The sequence below is a fragment of the Takifugu flavidus genome, chromosome 6 (assembly GCF_003711565.1).
Source record: "Takifugu flavidus isolate HTHZ2018 chromosome 6, ASM371156v2, whole genome shotgun sequence".
Classification (NCBI taxonomy): Eukaryota; Metazoa; Chordata; class Actinopteri; order Tetraodontiformes; family Tetraodontidae; genus Takifugu; species Takifugu flavidus.
Genome location: NC_079525.1, coordinates 15844702 through 15868061, shown reverse-complemented (window position 1 = coordinate 15868061; position 23360 = coordinate 15844702). Strand labels below are relative to the sequence as shown.

General features: G+C 53.6%; 1 protein-coding gene and 1 long non-coding RNA gene across 29 annotated transcripts in view; one reads left to right on the top strand and one right to left on the bottom strand.

The window, feature by feature from the left end:
• Positions 1-15125, bottom strand: part of ptprdb (protein tyrosine phosphatase receptor type Db) — a 109835-nt gene extending 94710 nt beyond the window's left edge. For all 27 annotated transcript variants that reach the window (XR_008950975.1, XM_057035566.1, XM_057035574.1 and 24 more), the window contains exons 1-2: positions 14986-15125; positions 14727-14834 (exon numbers count right to left, since the gene is read on the bottom strand). The gene's annotated coding sequence lies outside the window, so the exon portion shown is untranslated. The remainder of the gene's footprint in view (positions 1-14726; positions 14835-14985) is intronic.
• On the top strand, positions 1888-5507 carry LOC130527358 (uncharacterized). 2 transcript variants are annotated; one of them, XR_008951001.1, is made up of 3 exons: positions 1910-2970; positions 4871-5069; positions 5175-5507. It is a non-coding gene; the product is annotated as an uncharacterized LOC130527358 (long non-coding RNA). The 2 variants fall into 2 exon arrangements; XR_008951002.1 differs by having other exon boundaries at positions 1888-2970; positions 4871-5507.
• Positions 15126-23360: the final 8235 nt, after the last annotated feature.

The window sequence follows — 23360 nt, the reverse complement described above, 5'->3', positions numbered from 1 at the left end:
TCAGACACCAGGAAACCACAGGCTGCAGGATACAGCAGCGCAGCGGCACGACGGGCGCTGGTGAGCGCCGCCGTGCAAACCACGTGCAAAACACGTGCACGGTTTCATTATGTGGGACTCATAAAACAGCACCTGTAATCGGTGGCATGAAATAAATCAAAATAATGAACAAAGACGAAGGTCTGAGGGTGATTTAGTCGCATATCTGCCGATGTGACACGGCAGAAATGTTCTCACCACAATTCACACGTGTGATTTTCACCAGCTCGCTGCTTTTTTACTGAAAATGTAATAAAGAGATTAAATAAATGAATAATTAAATAAAGGAAGATTGGTGAGTTTATCCGCTGTCTCAGTGATTCCCTTAAAAATGTGTCAGCAGAATCATCTTATGTCATCTGTCTATTACAGATCTGTGGCTGTGTGTGTGGTGTGTGTGTGTGTGTGTGTGTGTGTGTGCGCAAATATAGGGCTACAGTGCATGAGAGAGGGATGTCTGGGTGAGTAACTTTATTAGCTGAGGTGGGAGATTTATGTGTATAAGTGCACCTATGAGGACGTGAAGGAGATGAAAATGTGTGTGTGAGAGGGGGAAAGTGTGTGTATTGCTGTGTGTGTGTGCGTGCATGCATTAATGTAGAGTGTGTGTATCTGCACACTCGTTAGGTTGGTATCCAACCATCGCAATCAGCGGTCGCCCTGACTCAGCATCAATAATGACCCCATTAGTCACAAACCCCTACTGGCACACACACACACACACACACACACACTCACACACACACACATCAGATGGACACTTCCTCTCATTAGCATGTACATGTGTGCATGTTTTTTAAATGAAAGGATGGCGTGGGTTCACCTAAGGTGGCGGTCCAGACCGCCATCAGGCGGTCAGGAAAGCAGCCACGCAGATCTGATCAATTGTGTTGTCAAGGGCAACCTGGAGGGTTTGTTGTAATTATGGGAGGGAGGAGGTCACATGATGAGGGAGGAGGTCACATGATGTGGCTGCTAGCTGCTGTGCTGCGGTCTGACAGCGGCAACATGGCGCCTGCCAACGCCTGTCGCTGGTCGTCACTCCAACAGGCCCCCAGCGGGAGGCTAAACCACTCAGGACGCGTTGACGTGTTGTCATCCGTCTCCTTGTTTTCTTTTACTGACGTGTGGATGTTGTGCGACTTTGTGTGTACAGACACTTAATTACAGTCAATATCAATTCTGCTGTTAATTAGAGTGAGAAGTGGAAAAACACACAATAGACAAGCAGGCAAAGTGGCCAGTGTCTCCCTCTGTCTCACACACACACACACGCACACCCACACACACACATGGAGTGTGTGTGTGTCTGATGGTTGACGGCAACATATGCATTGCTGACTGTGCTAATGTCAAAGGTCAAATGTCATAGGTGAAGGTCCAGTGAGCGAGTGTGGTCCCCAAAAGAGACTGAATTGCAGCAGTGGGTAGAGTGCGCGTCTGTGTGTGTGAGCGTGTGTGTATGTGAGCGTGTGTGTGTGTGAGCGTGTGTGTATGTGAGCGTGTGTGTGTGTGTGTGTGTGTGACCCTGTGCCCTACATCCTGACAGGAGGGGCCAGCAGGCTCTGGAGGAGCACCGGACCCGACGCTGTCACTCATGTGTTGGGCCTGACAGGCGCTCTGACGTGCGCGCACACACACACACACACACACACACACACACACACACACACCACACACACACACACTCACACACACACACACACACACTCAGGACTGTCACTCTCCGGCTGGCGGCTCTTTCCTGTCTGTCTGTGCTCTTCCTCCCTCTGTCTCCTTTTTGTGCGTCTGTCTCACGACTTGTGTCAGTGCTGCAGTCAGTGCTGCAGTCAGCACTGACTGCAGCACTGACTGCAGCACTGACTGCAGCACTGACAGCGTCAGTCCTCTCTGTTCCTCTCACCCGGCTTCCCCCCCTCGTCCTCTGACAGATGCCCCTCGAACCTTCTTCGCCTGCTGTGAAGCTTCTCTTCTTCTCTGCTACGAACTGAACCGTCACTCATCCTCGTTTACCTTCAGGACTTCTTCCTGTTTTCATCATGTGAGCCGACCACACTGGGATGTACTGCGTCCCAAACCGGCCCAAACGAGGCCCGTTGTCAGGAACCTCTCTCCATTAGCAGGGCTAATTGTAAGCAGCGGCGTTCTGAAGATGAGCCATGTTCTGCTGACATGAGGTGCCCAGATTGCACTGGCACTCGCCAGCATTGCTGTCGCTGACAGACGGGAACCGGACCGGTTCTGAACGAGTTCTGGAACGGAGCAGCTGATCCTGCTGAGATGACATTTCAGTAGTAAAAGTCACAGCAAAACACAGTCGGACCAGGGTTGTGTTTTGCTCTCTCGCGTGCCAGCCAGCAACGGCTACAGCGGCGCGCTAACACGCTAACACGCTAACATGCTAAAGGAGGAGAGCGAATGCAACAGTGCATCACGGCAGCAGCTCCGGCGTGCGCCGGGCTTCACCTGTCGCATCACTGCCCTCTCTCCTTTTGATCCTCTCATTCCTGAAGAGCGTCTCCATGAAAGACCCGTCTGAAATGTGTCCTTCAATTATTGGATGGAGACTTGGGGGCCGCTGTTGCTGGACGTCAGGGATGCTTCCTTCCCTTCTCCTCCTCGCTCAACCTTTTTTTGCTTTTTCCACTTTAGGAAAACAAAGTCTAGCTGCAAAAACATCCAACACAAAGGAAGAACGTGACTCTGCAGATGGAGGCTGACTCAGCACGTTAAATGGTCATGACCAACGCGTTTATGTGAAGCAGGTTAACCACACGTCAACAGCTGGTTAACCCCTCAGAGACCCACCGATCAAAGCCCAACTGTGACATCACACGATGTCTGCAGGAGATCTTGGCCCATCTCAGTGATCCTCAGCCGATTCGGCGTTCCAGGGTTCAACGCCATCCAACTGACACCCAAGCTGTTAGGGTTAGGGTTCCTACCTCTGTTGGTTCCATGTGCCCTAACCCTGACCCCAACCCTCTAACCCTAACCCTCTAACCCTAACCCTCTAACCCTCTAACCCTAACCCTACCCTCTAACCCTCTAACCCTCTAACCCTCTAACCCTCTAACCCTCTAACCCTAACCCTAACCCTAACCCTCTAACCCTCTAACCCTAACCCTCTAACCCCCTAACCCTAACCCTCTAACCCTAACCCTCTAACCCCCCTAACCTCTAACCTCTAACCCTAACCCTCTAACCCTCTAACCCTCTCACCCTCTAACCCTCTAACCCTACTCTAACCCCAACCCCCACCCCTAACCCCCTAACCTCTAACCCTCTAACCCTCTAACCCTCTAACTCTAACCCTCTAACCCTCTAACCCCCTAACCCTCTACCCAAACCCTCCCTCTAACCCTCTACCCCTGACCCTCTAACCCTAACCCAACCTCTAACCTCTAACCCTCACCCTCTAACCCTACCCTCTAACCCTCTAAACCCTAACCCTAACCCTCTAACCCTAACCCTCTAACCCTCTAACCCTAACCCTCTAACCCTAACCCTCTAACCCTCTACCCTCTAACCCTAACCCCCTCTAACCCTAACCCTAACCCTAATAACCCCCTAACCCTCTAACCCTCTAACCCTCTAACTCTAACCCTCTAACCCCCTAACCCTCTAACCCTCTAACCTCTAACCCTAACCCACCCTCTACCCTCTAACCCTACCCTCTAACCCTCTAACTCTAACCCTCTAACCCCCTAACCCTCTAACCCTCTCCCTCTAACCCTAACCTCTAACCCTAACCCTCTAACCCTCTAACCCTCTAACCCTAACCCTCTAACCTCTAACCCTAACCCTCTAACCCTAACCCTCTAACCCTCTAACCCTAACCCTCTAACCCTAACCCTCTAACCCTCTAACCCTCTAACCCTAACCCTCTAACCCTCTAACCCTAACCCTCTAACCCTCTAACCCTAACCCTCTACCCTAACCCTAACCCTCTAACCCTCTAACCCTAACCCTCTAACCCTCTAACCCTAACCCTCTAACCCTCTAACCCTCTACCCTAACCCTAACCCTCTACCCTAACCCTCTAACCCTCTACCCTAACCCTAACCCTCCTAACCCTCTAACCCTCTAACCCTAACCCTCTAACCCTCTAACCCTAACCCTCTAACCCTCTAACCCTCTAACCCTAACCCTCTAACCCTAACCCTAACCCTCTAACCCTAACCCTCTAACCCTCTAACCTAACCCTCTAACCCTAACCCTCTAACCCTCTAACCCTCTAACCCTAACCCTCTAACCCTCTAACCCTAACCCTCTAACCTAACCCTCTAACCCTAACCCTAACCCTCTAACCCTCTAACCCTAACCCTCTAACCCTCTAACCCTAACCCTCTAACCCTCTAACCCTAACCCTCTAACCCTCTAACTAACCCTCTAACCCCCTAACCCTCTAACCCTCTAACCCTAACCCTCTAACCCTCTAACCCTAACCCTCTAACCCTCTAACCCTCTAACCCTAACCCCTAACCCTCTAACCCCCTCTACCCTAACCCTCTAACCCTAACCCTCTAACCCTAACCCTCTACCCTCTAACCCTCTAACCCTAACCCTCTACCCTCTAACCCTCTAACCCTCTAACCCTAACCCTCTAACCCTCTAACCCTCTAACCCTAACCCTCTAACCCTCTAACCCTAACCCCCGGTTGGTTCCATGTGCCATGTTAAAGCGTCAACATTGACTCTCCTCCACTTCTTTCATCACTTTCTTTGTTCTCCTCCTCCTGTTTGCCCCCCCCCCCACATCCCATCATCATCTCCAGTGTACTGGTCCATGTCCCACCCTCCTTTCATGTCTTTCCTTTCGTCTCTGCAGCTCCAGACGCTCCAGAAAGGCGAGGAGGCGTCAGCAGGAGAAGACCAGAAGATGCTTGAGAACCAAAAACATGCTCAAATGTGCTGCAGCACAGATGAAAGCAGAAGTGCAGATTAGAAAAACAAGCTTTCATTCCCGTAAAAACATGGAGCGGCATTTTGGGGACAAGCTCCTGGGGAAGGAATAATCTGACATTGAGGTGACCGGGTCCACCTGGAGGTGCAGGTAAATCAGCTGCATTCTCATTGCTTCCTTCCTCATTTGTGTGCTCGTGTTTGCGTCCACGTGCATAAATCGGCCACAGGCAGCAGGCGAGGCAGCGGATGCTTTATGGCTGCTGAGGTCTGATTACACCGGGGCGGCGGCGGCGGCGGCGGCGGCGAGCAGACCGGGGCCTCTATCTGTCTTGTGTGGCTGACTGAACGTCACACAGCGAATGGAGATGCTTCACCCACAGACATTTGGTCTGGATCCCAGAGATCTCACAGGGATACAGACACGTCAGTGATTCACAGGCTCGCTGTCAGTTTATTAAATAAAGAAATGCTGAGCTGCTTTGATAGAAAACACCTTTCATTTCACGTCTTTGGATGCATAAACTGAAATAAACTAAAACTGTATGAGACATTTAAAAAAATCGAAACCGCATGATTATTCCTCATTTTGCACAAGCCTGTTAGCGGTTAGCTGTTAGCTGTTAGCAGTTAGCTGTGTCAGCAGCTGATTCTCCTGATTTATGCTGTTGTGCCGAAGAGCGTGACCTGAATTCCAGTTACTGTTTATGGGGATAATATAAAAAAGATACAACACAGATTGGAGAATGCTTCCACTGGAACCAGTTGGTTAACGGTGGTAAATAACTGACCTATTAACTTGTTATTTAGGGAAAATATGGAATGAATAGTAAATAAACACCCAATCGTTTATAACTGAATTAATTTAGTTGTTTAGCTGCCACGAGGCTAAACGAGGGTTGATTAAACTCTATGCTACAGTGTAGTTTGTCTGAAGGCCACGGTACTCTAGGAGACAGGCCAGATCCCAGGCCAGATCCCAGGCCAGATCCCAGGCCAGATCCCAGACCAGACCTCTCACACAATCTGCCTCGTTGGCCGGTGAAGCCACCAACTAACAAAGCTGACGTCATTTCTGCTTCCACTAACCACCTTTGTTTCGACATCCTGGCTCTCTCAGGAACTTGGGGTAACCTTGACGACGCTGCCATCCCAGCTGCTCTCTGCCAACTACACACCCTCCAGTACTGGTGGGACCTGTTGGATCATTTCTAAATCGTGGAGTCTTTTGAATATCACGTTGTGACGACCGCTCTGGTTAAGGTCTACGTGGTTGTTCTCTACCATCCACCAGGACAGGAGATGGACGTGCTGCTGTCATCCGCCGACCCTTCTCTCCATTCTCCCGGGGGTTTGGGTTATTACCAGTGCCAGTGATGACCCAGGTTGAAGCTAACCCAGCTAACCCATTTTCATATCACTGGTGTGGAGGTGACACCCAGCGGTCCTTTGTCCCAGACAAGCTTCAGACAACATCTAAAACTGTCCACACGGACGCAGGAGCAACACCTCCACCAAATTAAACCTGGTAAAACTGAGCTCCTGGTTTTTCCAGCCATCCAAACCAGCCCAACCACTCCTGACCCATATCCTGATCCAGCCTGGTTCCTGCCGGCTGCACAGCCACCACAATCCTCACTATTCCCATACTTTGTTCTCCAATCGTGGAACTCCTTTCTTCCAAAGATCTGTTGAAGATACAGTTCTTCATCTGCTCTCCTAACAGCACTTCCCCCCCCCCCCCCCAGCTCTGCACTCTTAGCTGGTAGGAGCACTTGTTCTAGGTAGTTTAGGGCTGTCAGCTGGTGTTTTATTCTAATTGCTCTTAATTGCATAGTTGACAAAAATGTCTGTTAAATGACTAAAATGCAAATAAACCGAAGGAGCAACAGTGTCACCTGACGGGAGGTAGAGTAGATGACTAAACTACTAAACTAGTGCAGTAGTTTAAATCTGTAACCTTCTCAACAACTGAAGACATCATTTCGCTTGATGCAGAAACTATGTGGAAAATGCAAAAATATGCAGACGAGAAGAGTTTGGAGGATCTGGTTGTATTGCCATGTGTGTGTGTGTGTGTGTGTGTGTGTGTGTGTGTGCGTGTGTGTGTGTGTCCTGGATCAGTAACCTGTCCAGGCTGCCTCTCATCCAGTGATTGCTGATAGGGGAAGCTACGGTAGATGCTCCTGAGAGGGAGCTGGGACAGAGAAGAGAAATAAAGGAAAGAAATAGACGTAAAATGGAGGATGATAAAGAGGGAAAAGAGACAGACGTGACAGCAGAAGGTGGAGAGATAACTGGAGCCATGGACAGCGAGGTGTGCAGCACGAACCAGCGTGGTGAGCTGGGATCCACCCCCCCACATGGAGTCAGTGGGGGGGTGGATCCCATCAGAGAGACGCTGTCAGACGGGTCAAACAATCACTTTCCCTGGGTCACCTCAGCCAGTCACAGCAGCACAACCATGTTGGAGAAGCAGGAGACCACTGGAACCTAAAGAGGCTCCATGACGCCATTTGTGCTTGTATTAATGAGGAAACGTGCACGAGCGCGTGTGCATGAGCCACTGATAGCACGTGAGATGTGGACGAAAACCAAAGCTTTAGGTTTTTAATCAGCCCCATCTGAGAGCTGTGTGGGGACTCAGAGAACCTTTCATGCTCTCCCCACCAGACACACACACACACACACACCACACACACACACACACACACACACACACACACACATATACACTGCTACACTGCATTCCCACGTGCTTTCTGTTCTAAATATACACCTAACATGAGACCAGAAAGGGGGGGGGGTGCGAAAGAGGTGCAGAAGATGAGTGTTTGTGGGGTGTGAACAGAAAGGTAAAGAAGACATGAGTGTAAAGATAACAATGAAGTGTAATGATGAATAAGGAGTCCAAAGGAACAAATTCAGTTTTCATAGCTTAAGCAGAAAGATGGAAGGAGAGGAGAGTTGGGGGGGGGGGGCAGGGGGGGGTGGCAGGTTGTCCAGTCTGCACCGCCTGCTGTGCAGTTCTGCCCCTGATTTACTGTGAGAGTGAGTGATGAGAGGACGGATGCAGAAGATGGAGGGATGAGAGGGGAGGGAGGTCTCACAACAAGCATTTAGGCCAAATTAACGGCCTCTCATAAATTAGACTAACAGCCAAGGCGGGGGGGCGGGGGGGCGGGGGGGGGGGGGGGGGGGGGGGGGGGCAGTAAATCTGCGTTGGGTGACTGATGGGGCGTCAGGACGGAACAATTTGAACCAACTCAAACAGATGAGAGCACGATACAGTGGTGACGGCCCATCACTCAATCACACAACACGTGATGAGAGTGTGTGTGTGTGTGTGTGTGTGAGAGAGAGTGTGTGTGTGTGTGAGAGTGTGTGTGTGTGTGAGAGTGAGTGTGTGTGTGTGTGTGAGTGTGTGTGTGTGTGAGTGTGTGTGTGTGTGTGTGAGTGTGTGTGTGTGTGTGTTGTGTGTGTGTGTGTGAGAGAGTGTGTGAGAGAGTGTGTGGTGTGTGAGAGTGTGTGTGTGTGTGTGTGTGTGTGTGTGTGTGTGAGTGTGTGTGTGTGTGAGAGAGTGTGTGTGTGAGAGAGTGTGTGGTGTGTGTGTGGTGTGTGTGAGAGAGTGTGTGTGTGTGTGAGAGAGTGTGTGAGAGAGTGTGTGTGTGTTTGAGAGTGTGTGAGAGAGTGTGTGTGTGTGTGTGTGAGAGTGAGAGTGTGTGAGAGTGAGTGTGAGAGTGAGTGTGTGTGTGTGAGAGTGAGTGTGTGTGTGAGAGAGCGAGACGTTCCCTCTCTAAAGAAAGGTTCTTCCCTGTCCCTCTCCTCCAGGAATTATAGTCCAGTTGTTCCACAACGACCTTCCAGTGTCGGAGTCAATGTTGGAAAAGTCCTAATGAGGCTGGAGGGCGGGCGGTCGTACCTGGAATACCTGGAAAACCTGGAATACCGAATGCTGCAGCCACCCAAAACACGGAATAAAGAAAAGTCTTCAAAGGTCTACCAGCAGCCTCCCGTCAGACCTGGTTAACCAGGTTACCTCTCCCCACCTGGTTAACCAGGTTACCTCTCCTCATATGATCAATGCTTCGTTTCTCGCTGTTTCTCTATCAGCAGGTAAAAGAAGTTTTACCTGTCGAGCAGAGCTGCCCCCCCCCAGCTCTAACCCCCTCCCCCCCAACCTTAACCACCCCCCCCCAGCTCTAACCCCCTCCCCCCCAACCTTAACCACCCCCCCCCAGCTCTAACCACCCCCCCCGATGATCAGAGTGGTTCCAGTGTGGCGCCTGTGAGGGCGTCACTGGGCGCCTCTGCACCTTAAATCAGGCTGGGGGGGCAGATTGGGTATTGACTGTCCTCAGACGTCTCCATCCATCACGCTGAGGAAGATGGACCATCATCCTCCTCTCTCATCTATGGCTGATGTTCCTGCTGCTGGAGCCCGACATCACGCACGTTTAGGGTTACGGGGGGGGGGATTTTTACTGCACGGCGTCTCTGACGGATGCGAGCGAGTGCACCTCCTGCACACCGAACGAGAGAACGTCCTGCTGTGCCACCGTCTCTGAAGCACACGAGGCACACGCCCACTTTCATGAGGTGCACGCCCACTTCCACGAGGCACACGCCCACTTCCACGAGGCACACGCCCACTTCCATGAGGCACACGCCTACTTCAATGAAGCGCACGCCCACTTCCATGAGGCACACGCCCACTTCCATGACGCACACGCCCACTTCCATGAAGCACACGCCCACTTCCATGAGGCACACGCCCACTTCCATGAGGCACACGCCCACTTCCATGACGCACCCGCCCACTTCCATGAAGCACACGCCCACTTCCATGAGGCACACGCCCACTTCCATGAGGCACACGCCCACTTCCATGAAGCACACGCCCACTTCCATGAGGCACTCCCACTTTTGAGGGTCCAGCCGTCATCTCCTGACTGTGTGCCTAATGATAATAAATGAGCCATCAGGTGTGGGGAGGGAGGCACTAAGTCATCCCCGTCACCGACAGGGAGAAGTCCTGAAGGCCCAAGGTCACGCCACCAAAGGCCCAAGGTCACGCCGCCGAAGGCCCAAGGTCACGCCGCTGGCAGCGTCCCGCTCCCCAACACCTGATGCTCGCCAGAATCATCCGACCTTCTTTTCAATCCCGTCTTTGGATCTTTGAAACACAACCTGTCAAACACCGTCTGGTTTCCTCTGGTGCTAACTCAGGCGGCGCTGCCCCAACAGGCCCAACAGGCCCAACAGGCCCGGCGGTGGTTCAGCCAAACAACCCTATTGACCCTGTCCAGACCTTTGCTGATCGGGGTCACCGCTGGGTCACCGCTGGAGTTACTGGAGCGTCTTTCTGCCCCACCATTGCCCCCTTGGAGCAGCAACTGCCCCTTTGTCTCCTAAATGATCCAGAACCACAGCAGCTCAACACATCCCATAAAACTCCGAAGGTGTTCACCTTCCAGGAGCGTGCTAATGCTAATATAATGTAGCGGGAGTCCTTTCTTTCCCACCTCGGGGGCTGTTTTCAATGCTGATTTTTATTCTTCACACCAACTTTAGGGACGCCATCATTTTTTAATTCGTCTGTACCTGCAGGCCGACGAGACAGAAGCAGATCACAAGCTTCCAACAGGTTATGCACCTTCTTTTAATGGAGCTTTTCGCTTCACAAAAGTTCATCCCATTATTTCCTTTTATTTCTTATCTGATTATAAGAATTTAAGACAAATTCTGCAACAGTGATACAAAAGTGGCATCAAAATGAGTAAATCTACAGTAAAAAGGAGGACGGGAGCACTTTCTACTGTGGGGAAGCTTTTCTGATGGGCACACACACACACAGGGATAACCACACACACGCATGAGCACGTGCACCACCACTCGTGCAAACACACACACATGATGCACACAAAACCAGGTTGCAAGATTAGAGCGGAGCTACACAAAGCTAATTTGCACCACATTGAAATGCATCTCAATTAAAGCGAAACACATGGAGGCACGGGGGGGGGAGGGGTGGAGGGTGGGGGCGAATGAGAGGGGGGGGGGGGGGGAGAGGGGGGTGGGGGGGGGGCGTGAGAATGAGAGGGGTGGGGGGGAGGGAAGGGAAGGGGGGGGGGGAAAGGGGTGTGGAGAGAGAGGGGTGGGAAGGAGGGGGGGTGGAAAAAGGGGTTGTGTGAGAATGAGAGGGGGGGGGGGGGGCGGGAAGGAGGGGGGCGTGAAAGGGTGTGTGAGAATGAGAGGGTGGGGGGGTGGGGGTGGGAGTGGGGGGGGGCTGCCATGGAGAATGGCAGAGAGGCGGGAAGGGAAGCCTGCCATGGAGATGGCAGAGAGGGCGGGTGGGGGGGGGGGGGGGGAGGAGCGGGGGTGGGGGGGGGGGGTGGGTGAGAATGAGAGGGGTGGGGGGGGGGGTGTGAGAATGAGAGGTGGGCGGGAGGGGGGGGGGGGGGCGGGAAGGAGGGGGGGTGAAAGGGTGTGTGAGAATGAGAGGGGTGGGAAGGAGGGGGGGTGAAAGGTGTGGAGAATGAGAGGGGGGGGGGGGGGCGGAAGGAGGGGGGGTGAAAGGGGGGGTGAGAATGAGAGGGGGGGGGGGTGGGAGTGGGGGGGGGCTGCCATGGAGAATGGCAGAGAGGGCGGGAACACGTCCCTTCTGGGATCAACCCACGTCAGAGTTAAACATCCCGACTCACTTCCAGGGCTGCGCTGGACATCGACTCCAGCCTTTTAAGCCTGACACCGTGTGACAGTGGCCACGGCCCCCGCACACCCCATCACACCCCATCACACCCCCGCACACCCCATCACACCCCAGCAACAACCCCACAACACCCTGCACACCCAATCCACACCCCATCACACCCCATCACACCCCCGCACAACCCCATCACACCCCATCACACCCCATCACACCCCGCACACCCCATCACACCCCATCACACCCCTGCACACCCCATCACACCCCATCACACCCCCGCACCACCCCCGCACACCCCATCACACCCCATCCACACCCCATCACACCCCTGCACACCTCAAAACCCCCGCCACCCAATCACAACCCCATCACACCCCCACCCAACCCCGCAAAACCCCAATCAAACCCCCGCACACCCCATCACACCCCCGCAAACCCCATAACCCCCGCACACCCCATCACACCCCATCACACCCCTGCACCACCCCATCACACCCCATCACACCCCATCACACCCCCGCACCACCCCCGCAAACCATTCACACCCCATCAAAACCCCGCACACCCCTGCACACCTCATCACACCCCCGCACAACCCATCACACCCATCACACCCCATCACACCCCCACACACCCCCGCAAACCACCATCACACCCCCACACACCTCCACACACCACCGCACCCACCCCATCACACCCCCCCGCACACACCCCACACCCCCGCACACCCCATCACACCCCATCACACCCCCACACAACCCTGCACACCCCATCACAACCCCATCACACCCCATCACACCCAAGCACACCCCATCAACCCCCATAAAACCCCATCACACCACCGCAAACCAACCATCACACCCCATCACACCCCTGCACACCCCATACACCCCATCACACCCCTCACCCATCACACCCCCGCACACCCCCGGCACACCCCATCACACCCCATCACACCCCATCACACCCCTGCACACCTCATCACACCCCCGCACACCCCATCACACCCCCACACACCCCCGCACACCCCATCACACCCACGCACACCCCATCACACCCCATCACACCCATCACACCCCTGCACACCCCAATCACACCCCATCACACCCAATCACACCCCCGCACACCCCCGCACACCCCATCACCCCACACACACCTAAACACACCCATCACACCCCCACACCAACCCCACACCTCCACACACCTCCACACACCCATCACACCCCCGCACAACCCATACACAACCCCCGCACACCCCATCACACCCCCGCACACCCCATCACACCCCCGCACACCCCATCACACCCCCGCACACCCCATCACAACCCGCGACACCAATCACAAACCATTCAACCCGCACACCCCATCACACCCCATCACACCCCCGCACACCCCAGCACACCCCATCAACCCCATCACACCCCCACACACCTCCACACACCCATCACACACCCATCACACCCCCCCCACACACCCCACACACCCCACACACCCATCACACCCCATCACACCTCCACACACCCATCACACCCCCGCACACCCCATCACAACCCCCGCACACACCCATCACACCCCCACACACTCCACACACCCATCACACCCCCACACACCTCCACACACCCATCACACCCCAGCACAACCCATCACACCCCCACACACCCCACACACCTCCACCACAACTCCACACACCCATCACACCTCCTACTCGTGGTCCTGCTTGCTCGGCCCTCTTTAACTTCCAAAGCAGGGAAACAACTAAGCTAACTAGACTAGTGTGTGAAAGCTAACTAGACTAGTGTGTGAAAGCTAACTAGACTAGTGTGTGAAAGCTAACTAGACTAGCGTGTGAAAGCTAACTAGACTAGCGTGTGAAAGCCATAAGCCTCCATGACCGAAGAGATAAATGCAGACAGAATACAAGAACTTTAGAAAAGCTTTTTTATTGTTTGTTACTTTGTTTCACCATAACTTTTACGATCTCTCTGCCTTATGTGAACACACCACACACACACACAACACAAAACACACACACAAACACCCACACACCCACAAAAACACTCACACCACACACACCCACCACACACAACCACCCTCACCCACCCCCCCAACACACAAACACACCACACACACACACTCAAACACACCCACCCACCCTCACCCCCCCCCCACACACACACACACCCACAACCACAACCCACCCCCCCACACACACACACACACCCTCACACACACACCCTCACCCACACACACACAACCCACCCCCCCCCCCCCCCCCACACACACACACACCCTCACACTCACACACACACAGCGCAGCTCCAACAGGCTACACTGGCACACGATCATGTCCTCAGAAGCATTTACGCCCCCCCAACCTGCCCCCACGACTCTGCTCCTCAGACCTGGAGCAGTCGTCTCCTGTCAGGTGCAGTTCCATGAAGCAGGAACTCTGGTTGTAATAATGGTGGCGCGTAACCAGATCATGGTAACCAGATCATGGTAACCAGATCATGGGCCGCAGACAGCAAGTGTGGATATGTGGGAGGTGAGATGCTGACGGATGGTGTGTAGGAGAGCAATGTTGCAGGAAGTGTGATATCGCCATCAGAGACCAGCTTGATTGATAAACAGGACAATGAGACAGCAACACGGCCCATGGATGTTAGCCTGGAGCTCCCGGAGCATCCTGCCTGAAGAGGAGTGCTGGGAAGGCAGGAGAGGATTATGGATGACACCGTAGAGCTGGAAATAAGAGCTCCATTCATAAAAGGACGGGAGCTTCCCTGAGGTATCCCTCCAGATGTTCTTTCTCCTCTCAACTCACCTCTCCCCATCAGCTGCCTCAGCAAAACCGGCAGATAATTGGCTCATTTAATGGAAAAAGCGTCGGTGTCAATAAGAGAAAGACAGAAAGAGCGGCAACAACAGAACGGATCCTCTTTCCGGACACAATTCCAGGAGGGTGCGTAGACGGCTGAAGGTGTGAGAGCTGGACTTGTGTTGCATTTCTAAAGCCGTTCAACAAAGCAGCACTTTGTGCCCGACAGCTGCAGATGGAGATGAAAGTGCTCACCAGAAGAGCGGGACCGGAGCTCGGTGCTCGGAGAATCCCCAGGAGTTTCCGTCTTCCTTCACCCAAGTTGAAGCTCAGCGATCAGACGCGCTCCCACAATCCCGACAACTGCAACCAGAGAAGGAAAACAGCCGGTAAGAGGAAGAAACAGCGCGCCCCGCATGTGCACGCCTCCCCTCTCATCCCGGACAGGAATCGAGGTCACCTCCCAGCCCCCCCCCCCATCAAAACTATCAGTTCCCCGGTTGATCGTCTGTACCTCACAAGGGTGGATCCTCGGATCCTCGGATCCTCGGTGGGAGGGAGAGACGCTGAGGAAAGGTGGCAGCCGGCAGGACGCGCTGGTCTGAATACACACTTCAAACTGATGCTGAGAGATACACACAGAGATAGAGGGGGGAGGGTGAGGGAGGGGGGGGGAGAGTAGAGAGGGAGGGGAGGGAGAGGAGAGAGGGGGAGGGAGGGAGGGAGAGTAGAGAGAGAGGGAGGGAGGAGGAGAGAGAGGAGAGGAGAGTAGAGAAGAGAGGGAGGGAGGGAGAGGAGAGAGGGGGAGGGAGGGAGGGAGGGAGAGTAGAGAGAGAGGGAGGGAGGGAGAAGAGGAAAGGAGAGAGAGAGGAGGGAGGGAGGGAGGGAGAGGAAAGAGAGAGGGAGGGGGAGGAGAGAGGGGGAGGGAGGGAGGGGGGGAAGTAGAGAGGGAGGGAGGAGGGAGGAGGAGGGAGAGAGAGAGGAGAGAGGAGAGGGGAGAGGAGAGAGGGGGAGGGAGGGAGAGGAGAGGGGGAGGGAGGGAGAGGAGAGAGAGAGAGGAGGGAGGAGGGAGAGGAAAGAGAGAGGGAGGGAGGGAGAGTAGAGAGAGCAGGAGGGAGAGGAGAGAGGGTGAGGGAGGGAGACGGAGAGAGAGGAGAGAGGGGAAGGGCAGGGAGAGGGAGGGCGGGAGAGCGAGAGGAGGGAGGGAGGGAGGGAAGAGGAGAGAGGGGAGGGAGGCGAGAGAGGGAGGGAGAGTAGAGAGGAGAGTGAGAGAGAGAGGGAGGGAGGGGAGAGAGGGGGGGAGGGAGGGAGAGGAGAGAGAGGATGGAGGAGGGAGGGGAGAGGAGAGAGGGCGGGGAGGGTGAGGGAGGGGGGAGGGAGGGAGGGAGGGAGGGAGGGGGGGAGAGTAGAGAGGGAGGGAGGAGGGAGGGAGAGTAGAGAGAGAGGGAGGGAGAGGAGAGAGGGGGAGGGAGGGAGAGGAGAGGGGGAGGGAGGGGAGAGGAGAGAGGGGGAGGGAGGAAGGGAGAGGAGAGAGAGGGAGGGAGGGAGAGGAGAGAGAGGGAGGGAGGGAGGGAGAGGAAAGAGAGAGGGAGGGAGGGAGGGAGGGGGGAGGAGGGTGGGGAGGGGAGGGGGAGAGAGGGAGAGTAGAGAGGGAGGGAGGGAGAGGAGAGAGAGAGGGAGGGAGGGAGGGAGAGGAGAGAGGGGGAGGGAGAGAGGGGGAGGGAGGGAGAGGAGAGCGAGAGGGAGGGAGGGAGGGAGAAGGAGAGAGGGGGGGAGGGTGAGGGAGGGAGGAAGGGAGGGGGAGGAGAGAGGGAGGGAAGGAGGAGGGGAGAGGAGAGTAGAGAGAGAGGGAGGGAGAGGAGAGAGGAGAGAGGGGGAGGGAGGGAGAGGAGAGAGGGGGAGGGAGGAAGGGAGAGGAGAGAGGGAGGGAGGGAGAGGAGAGAGAGAGGGAGGGGGAGGGAGGGAGAGGAGAGAGGGAGGGAAGAGAGGAGAGGAGGGGAAGAGAGGAGGGGAGGGGGGGAGAGGAGGGAGGAGAGAGAAGAGGGGGGAGGGAGGGATAGAGGGAGGGAGGAGAAGAAAGGAGGCAAGAAAGGGAGGGAGGAGGAGGTTAGGGGGGGAGGGGGGGAGAGAGGAAGGGAGGGAGGGAGGGAAGAGAGGGGAGGGAGAGGAGAGAGAGGGAGGGAGAGGGGGGGAGGGAGGGAGAGGAGGGAGGGTTAGAGGGGGGAGGGAGAGGGGGGGGGGGGGGGGGGGGGGGGGGGGGTTCATGTCCTGTAGGTGTTTTGGTTGGTTTGAGGCAGTGAATTAATTCAACAATCCTCCATTTAAAACTGATCAAAGTCTGATATCAGAAACAAAAAGGAGAATCGATAGTTTTAAAAAGAACAATTTTTCCTCAGATACTCCCCTTTAAGGAGGTGCGGCTTCCCTTTAAGGAGGTGCGGCTCCCCTTAAGGAGGAGGTGCGGCTCCCTTTAAGGAGGTGCGGCTTCCCTTTAGGGGGTGCGGCTCCCCTTTAAGGAGGTGCGGCTCCCTTTAAGGAGGTGCGTCTCCCCTTTAAGGAGGTGCGGCTTCCCTTAGGGGGTGCGGCTCCCCTTTAGGAGGTGCGGCTTCCCTTTAAGGAGGTGCGGCTTCCCTTTAGGGGGTGCGGCTCCCTTTAGGAGGTGCGGCTCCCCTTAAGAGGTGCGGCTTCCCTTTAAGGAGGTGCGGCTCCCCTTTAGGGGGTGCGGCTACCTCTTAGGGAGGTGCGGCTCCCCTTTAGGAGGTGCGGCTCCCCTTTAAGGAGGTGCGGCTCCCCTTTAGGAGGTGCGGCTCCCCTTTAGGGGGTGCGGCTCCCCTTTAAGGAGGTGCGGCTCCCCTTTAGGAGGTGCGGCTCCCCTTTAAGGAGGTGCAGCTCCCCTTTAAGGAGGTTGCGGCTCCCTTTAGGAGGTGCAGCTCCCCTTTAAGGAGAACATGCAGTGACTTGAGGAAACAGCCTCCAGGAATGAGAGGATGAGAGGCACCAGCTGGGAGACAAATATATCTGATTCCACATCCGCTTCAGAAAAGGTTATTTATAGGAGACCTAGTTTGTGTCAAAAATGACTGGAACTTCAAAAGCGTCTCGATCTCCTTAAAATGCTTTCAAAAGTCTGTAAAAGTCCGTCTGCTCATCTGAAGAAACATGTAATAGTGTTTGTATTCCACGTTATTCCACGTTATTCCACGTTATTCCACGGAAGAGTCCAGCGTGTTGGTGAAAGAACCAGGAGACGATATCAAGAGACGATACCAGGAGACGATACCAGGAGACGATACCAGGAGACGATATCAAGAGACAATATCAGGGACGATATCAGGAGACGATACCAGGAGACGATACCAGGAGACAATATCAGGAGACGATATCAGGAGACGATATCAGGAGACAATATCAGGAGACAATATCAAGAGACAATATCAGGAGACGATATCAGGAGACGATATCAAGAGACGATACCAGGAGACGATACCAGGAGACGATATCAGGAGACGATACCAGGAGACGAGATCAGGAGACGATATCAGGAGACGATACCAGGAGACGATATCAGGAGACGATACAGGAGACGATATCAGGAGACGATATCAGGAGACGATACCAGGAGACGATATCAGGAGACGATACCAGGAGACGATATCAGGAGACGATATCAAGAGACGATATCAAGAGACGATATCAGGAGACGATACCAGGAGACGATATCAGGAGACCGATACCAGGAGACGATATCAGGAGACGATACCAGGAGACGATATCAGGAGACGATATCAGGAGACGATACCAGGAGACGATATCAGGAGACGATATCAGGAGGAGACGATACCAGAGCCGATATCAGGAGACGATATCAGGAGACGATACCAGGAGACGATACCAGGAGACGATATCAGGAGACGATTACCAGGAGACGATACCAGGAGACGATACCAAGGAGACGATATCAGGGACGATACCAGGAGGAGACGATATCAGGAGACGATACAGGAGACGATACCAGGAGACGATATCAGGAGACGATACCAGGAGACGATATCAGGAGACGATATCAGGAGACGATACCAGGAGACGATATCAGGAGACGATATCAGGAGACGATACCAGGAGACGATATCAGGAGACGATACCAGGAGACGATACCAGGAGACGATACCAGGAGACGATACCAGGAGACGATACCAGGAGACGATATCAGGAGACGATACCAGGAGACGATACCAGGAGACGATACAGGAGACGATACCAGGAGACGATACCAGGAGACGATCAGGAGACGATATCAGGAGACGATATCAGGAGACGATACCAGGAGACGATATCAGGAGACGATATCAGGAGACGATACCAGGAGACGATATCAGGAGACGATACCAGGAGACGATACCAGGAGACGATACCAGGAGACGATACCAGGAGACGATATCAGGAGACGATACCAGGAGACGATACCAGGAGACGATACCAGGAGACGATATCAGGAGACGATATCAGGAGACGATATCAGGAGACGATACAGGAGACGATATCAGGAGACGATACCAGGAGACGATATCAGGAGACGATATCAGGAGACGATACCAGGAGACGATATCAGGAGACGATACCAGGAGACGATACCAGGAGACGATACCAGGAGACGATATCAGGAGACGATATCAGGAGACGATATCAGGAGACGATATCAGGAGACGATACCAGGAGACGATACCAGGAGACGATATCAGGAGACGATATCAGGAGACGATACCAGGAGACGATACCAGGAGACGATACCAGGAGACGATATCAGGAGACGAGAGACGATACCAGGAGACGATATCAGGAGACGATACCAGGAGACGATATCAGGAGACGATACCAGGAGACGATATCAGGAGACGATACCAGGAGACGATATCAGGAGACGATATCAGGAGACGATATCAGGAGACGATACCAGGAGACGATATCAGGAGGAGACGATACCAGGAGACGATATCAGGAGACGATATCAGGAGACGATACCAGGAGACGATATCAGGAGACGATATCAGGAGACGATATCAGGAGACGATACCAGGAGACGATATCAGGAGACGATACCAGGAGACGATATCAGGAGACGATATCAGGAGACGATACCAGGAGACGATATCAGGAGACGATACCAGGAGACGATATCAGGAGACGATACAGGAGACGATACCAGGAGAGACGATATCAGGAGACGATATCAGGAGACGATACCAGGAGACGATACCAGGAGACGATATCAGGAGACGATATCAGGAGACGATACCAGGAGACGATACCAGGAGACGAACAGGAGACGATACCAGGAGACGATACCAGGAGGAGACGATATCAGGAGACGATACCAGGAGACGATATCAGGAGACGATACCAGGAGACGATATCAGGAGACGATACCAGGAGACGATATCAGGAGACGATACCAGGAGACGATACCAGGAGACGATACCAGGAGACCACCTGGGTGTCACACAGAATCAGAGGAGAATGAAACAATCCCAAATGCTTTTCACTGGTCCTGCAGAGTCTCTGAGGCATCTGTCCACCTCCCCGTCCAGATCTTCTCTCCTGTCTTCATAGGCCCCGCCCACTCTTAGCCATCTCTTCATGCTTTGTGCTTTCAGAGCAGGTGTGAGATGAAATGTGTGTGCACGTGTGTGCTCTCTCGTCCACTATGTGTGTAACTACATGCACGTGCACATGCGCGCTGCTCCTCACTACAAGATAAAGAACAAACCTGCTGGAGAACCACCACGTTCACCAAAGTCCAGCAATGATTATTCCAGCCCACTAACTCCTCCTTCATTTTTCCCACCTCCCCCGCTCCTATCCCCCTCCCCTCCCCCTCTCCCCCTCCCCCTCCTCCTCTCCCCCTCCCTCTCCTCTAACCCCCCCCCCCCCCCCCCCCCCCCCCCCCCGTGAGTGTGCTTCCGTTATAAGGTTGTATGTTCCCAACAAACTGGGCTCCATGTCTGATTGCACGTGTCTCCAGCTTCTCTTGGTGAGCAGCAAAACCTTATAAATGAGACCAAACTAGGCCATATCGACCACCCAGGGGTCCAGAAGCTCGGGGGGCACCAAAGCAGCATGGTTTAAATAACAGCCCTTCCACCCCGTCAGGGTGAAGAAGAGAGAAACCATCTGCCCGTTGGGGCATGTGCAGGCTGGTAACTGTTAGAAATGAGAGCAGCAGCTCCAGGTCAGGAGACGTTGTTGTCCTGCCGTTCACGGTGTAGCGTCAGTGGTAGCGAGCCGGGTCCTTCTGGCTTTGGGCTTCTCCCTGACAGCATGGAGCTGATCACCTGCAGACCTTGTTGATGCACTTCAGAAAATAATGGATGTGGATAGGATCTGCTCTGATGAAGCTTGAAGCTCAGAAGAGGCACATTTGTCCTCCATTGTCCCCACGTTAGTCGGTTTAGGGAGAGCTGTAGGTGTAAAATAGAAGGTAAAATAAACACCCAGAGGATTTTAACCACACGTCAGAGTGCAAACGTGCTTCACTTCCAGGATGAACTGGGAATACCATGAACATCTGCCCCCTCTTCTGCCACCACAGGTCAAATAAATAAACACTTTACTAAAAGGCAGTTAGTTAACACAAGAGTGAATTCCCAACAATAAGTGATATGATCACTTATTTTATTGTTTCTTACAGTAAAAATCTTCTACAGCTGCGTGTTTGATTGCGGTTTATCTAGCAAATTTGGGATTATTCCCCAATATTAAAATCTTGTTTGACCAAGTTTGTATTTCCTCTGAGAATGAGGTTGTCCCAGTTAACCCAGTTACCAGCCAGTCCCAGTTAACCCAGTTACCAGCCAGTCCCAGTTAACCCGGTTACCAGCCAGTCCCAGTTAACCCAGTTACCAGCCAGTAACAGTTAATCCAGTTACCAGCCAGTCCCAGTTAACCCAGTTACCAGCCAGTAACAGTTAATCCAGTTACCAGTCAGTCCCAGTTAACCCAGTTACCAGCCAGTCCCAGTTAACCCAGTTACCAGCCAGTCCAGTTAACCCGGTTACTAGTCAGTCCCAGTTAACCCAGTTACCAGTCAGTCTCAGTTAACCGGTTACCAGCCAGTCCCAGTTAACCCGGTTACCAGCCAGTCCCAGTTAACCCAGTTACCAGTCAGTCCCAGTTAACCCAGTTACCAGCCAGTCCCAGTTAACCCGGTTACCAGTCAGTCTCAGTTAACCCGGTTACCAGCCAGTCCCAGTTAACCGGTTACTAGCCAGTCCCAGTTAACCCAGTTACCAGTCAGTCTCAGTTAACCCAGTTACCAGTCAGTCTCAGTTAACCCGGTTACCAGCCAGTCCCAGTTAATCCAGTTACCAGCCAGTCCCAGTTAACCCGGTACCAGCCAGTCCCAGTTAACCCAGTTAGCAGCCAGTCCCAGTTAACCCGGTTACTAGCCAGTCCCAGTTAACCCAGTTACCAGTCAGTCTCAGTTAACCCGGTTACCAGCCAGTCCCTCCAATCACAGCTCACGTGTTAATTACTCACTATTTTAATATGAAATGAAAACGGTTGAATGAAAAAGTTACTTTGATTTCTCAGAGGAGTGATGTCATCTATGGGACGTCCCGTCCCGGGTGGACACACGGACCCCAGCGCCGGACGCTTTGGGTGCTTCTCCTCAGCAGACGTGTGCGACCCCGGACACCGTCGAGTTCAGAGGGTTTGAAATGTAACGACCCCTAGATGCCACATTAGCTAAAGCAGCACTGACTCAGGATGGGCTCTGGTGAGGACCCTGTACGCTGGAGATTTACACAGTTTCACTCAACAACAACGACAGACAACAGACAGGACAACAGACAGTCACGATTCTTCCACGGACACGAAGAGAATCCCATACACAGCCTCTCCGTGGATCCGTGTGTGTGTGTGTGTGTCAGCATGAAGGTCAACCTCCATGTTGGCTGATCATTGATCACTGTTGTATTGAGCTCTTCACCAGAGTTGGTGTTTGCTTCCACTCTAGTGTGAGTGTGTGTGTGCGTGTGTGTGCATGTGTGTGCATGTGTGTGCATGTGTCGGAGAGGCCATATTTGACCATATATGTGTGCCGGAGCAGTCTGTGACATGCTAGCACGGCTGGTCACTGTTGATCCTCTGGCCTACAAAATTGTCCAGTTATTAATGTTCTTCTTCAAGGGGGGGGGCAGGTTATTTAGACATGGAACGGATGAAGGAAGACGAGGCTCTGACCTGGCCTTTCAAACTCCCCAGGTCCCAAACCAATCACACCTGCCGAGGAGGCCACAGATGGCGCACTTTAGCCACACCGCTACTAGAAGCGAAGTTTGTGGAGAGCCTCCTGGTACCAGAAGGACATCCCCAGAGTGTTGGGGGGATCCAGGTGAAGTTCTGCCGCTCAGCCTATATCCGACCCAGAAATATAAAAGGAGGAGAAAATTGGAGAAGGCAAAAGACGGGGAAAATAAAATCTCACCGTAGACAGCCCATATATACCTATATAGCTATAGGAGGCCAGATGTGTCGGGCAGGAAGTGAAGCTGACCGGAGCTCTTGTGATGGGTTAGTTTTGGAGGAAAAGTGCCAGATATGCTACCAGAGATTTGTGATTCTGGGATTGTGTGCGATTGTGAATGCTGCGGTTCAGAACCCACAAGGCAAGGGTGTGCTCCGTGGGCGATCGAGACTCTCTCACCTAGTCTGGGATGAGTCCCAGTTTGTGGAGCCATTAATTACGTCGGCTGTTGAATCAAACGTCTGAGAAGGACGGCAGCTGTCTGAACATTTCCATATCACACAGAGAGGAGAGAGGGAAGCAGGAACGACTGGGAGAGCCAGAAGAAGACAGGGAAGTGGAACGATACAAAGGGATGAAAATGA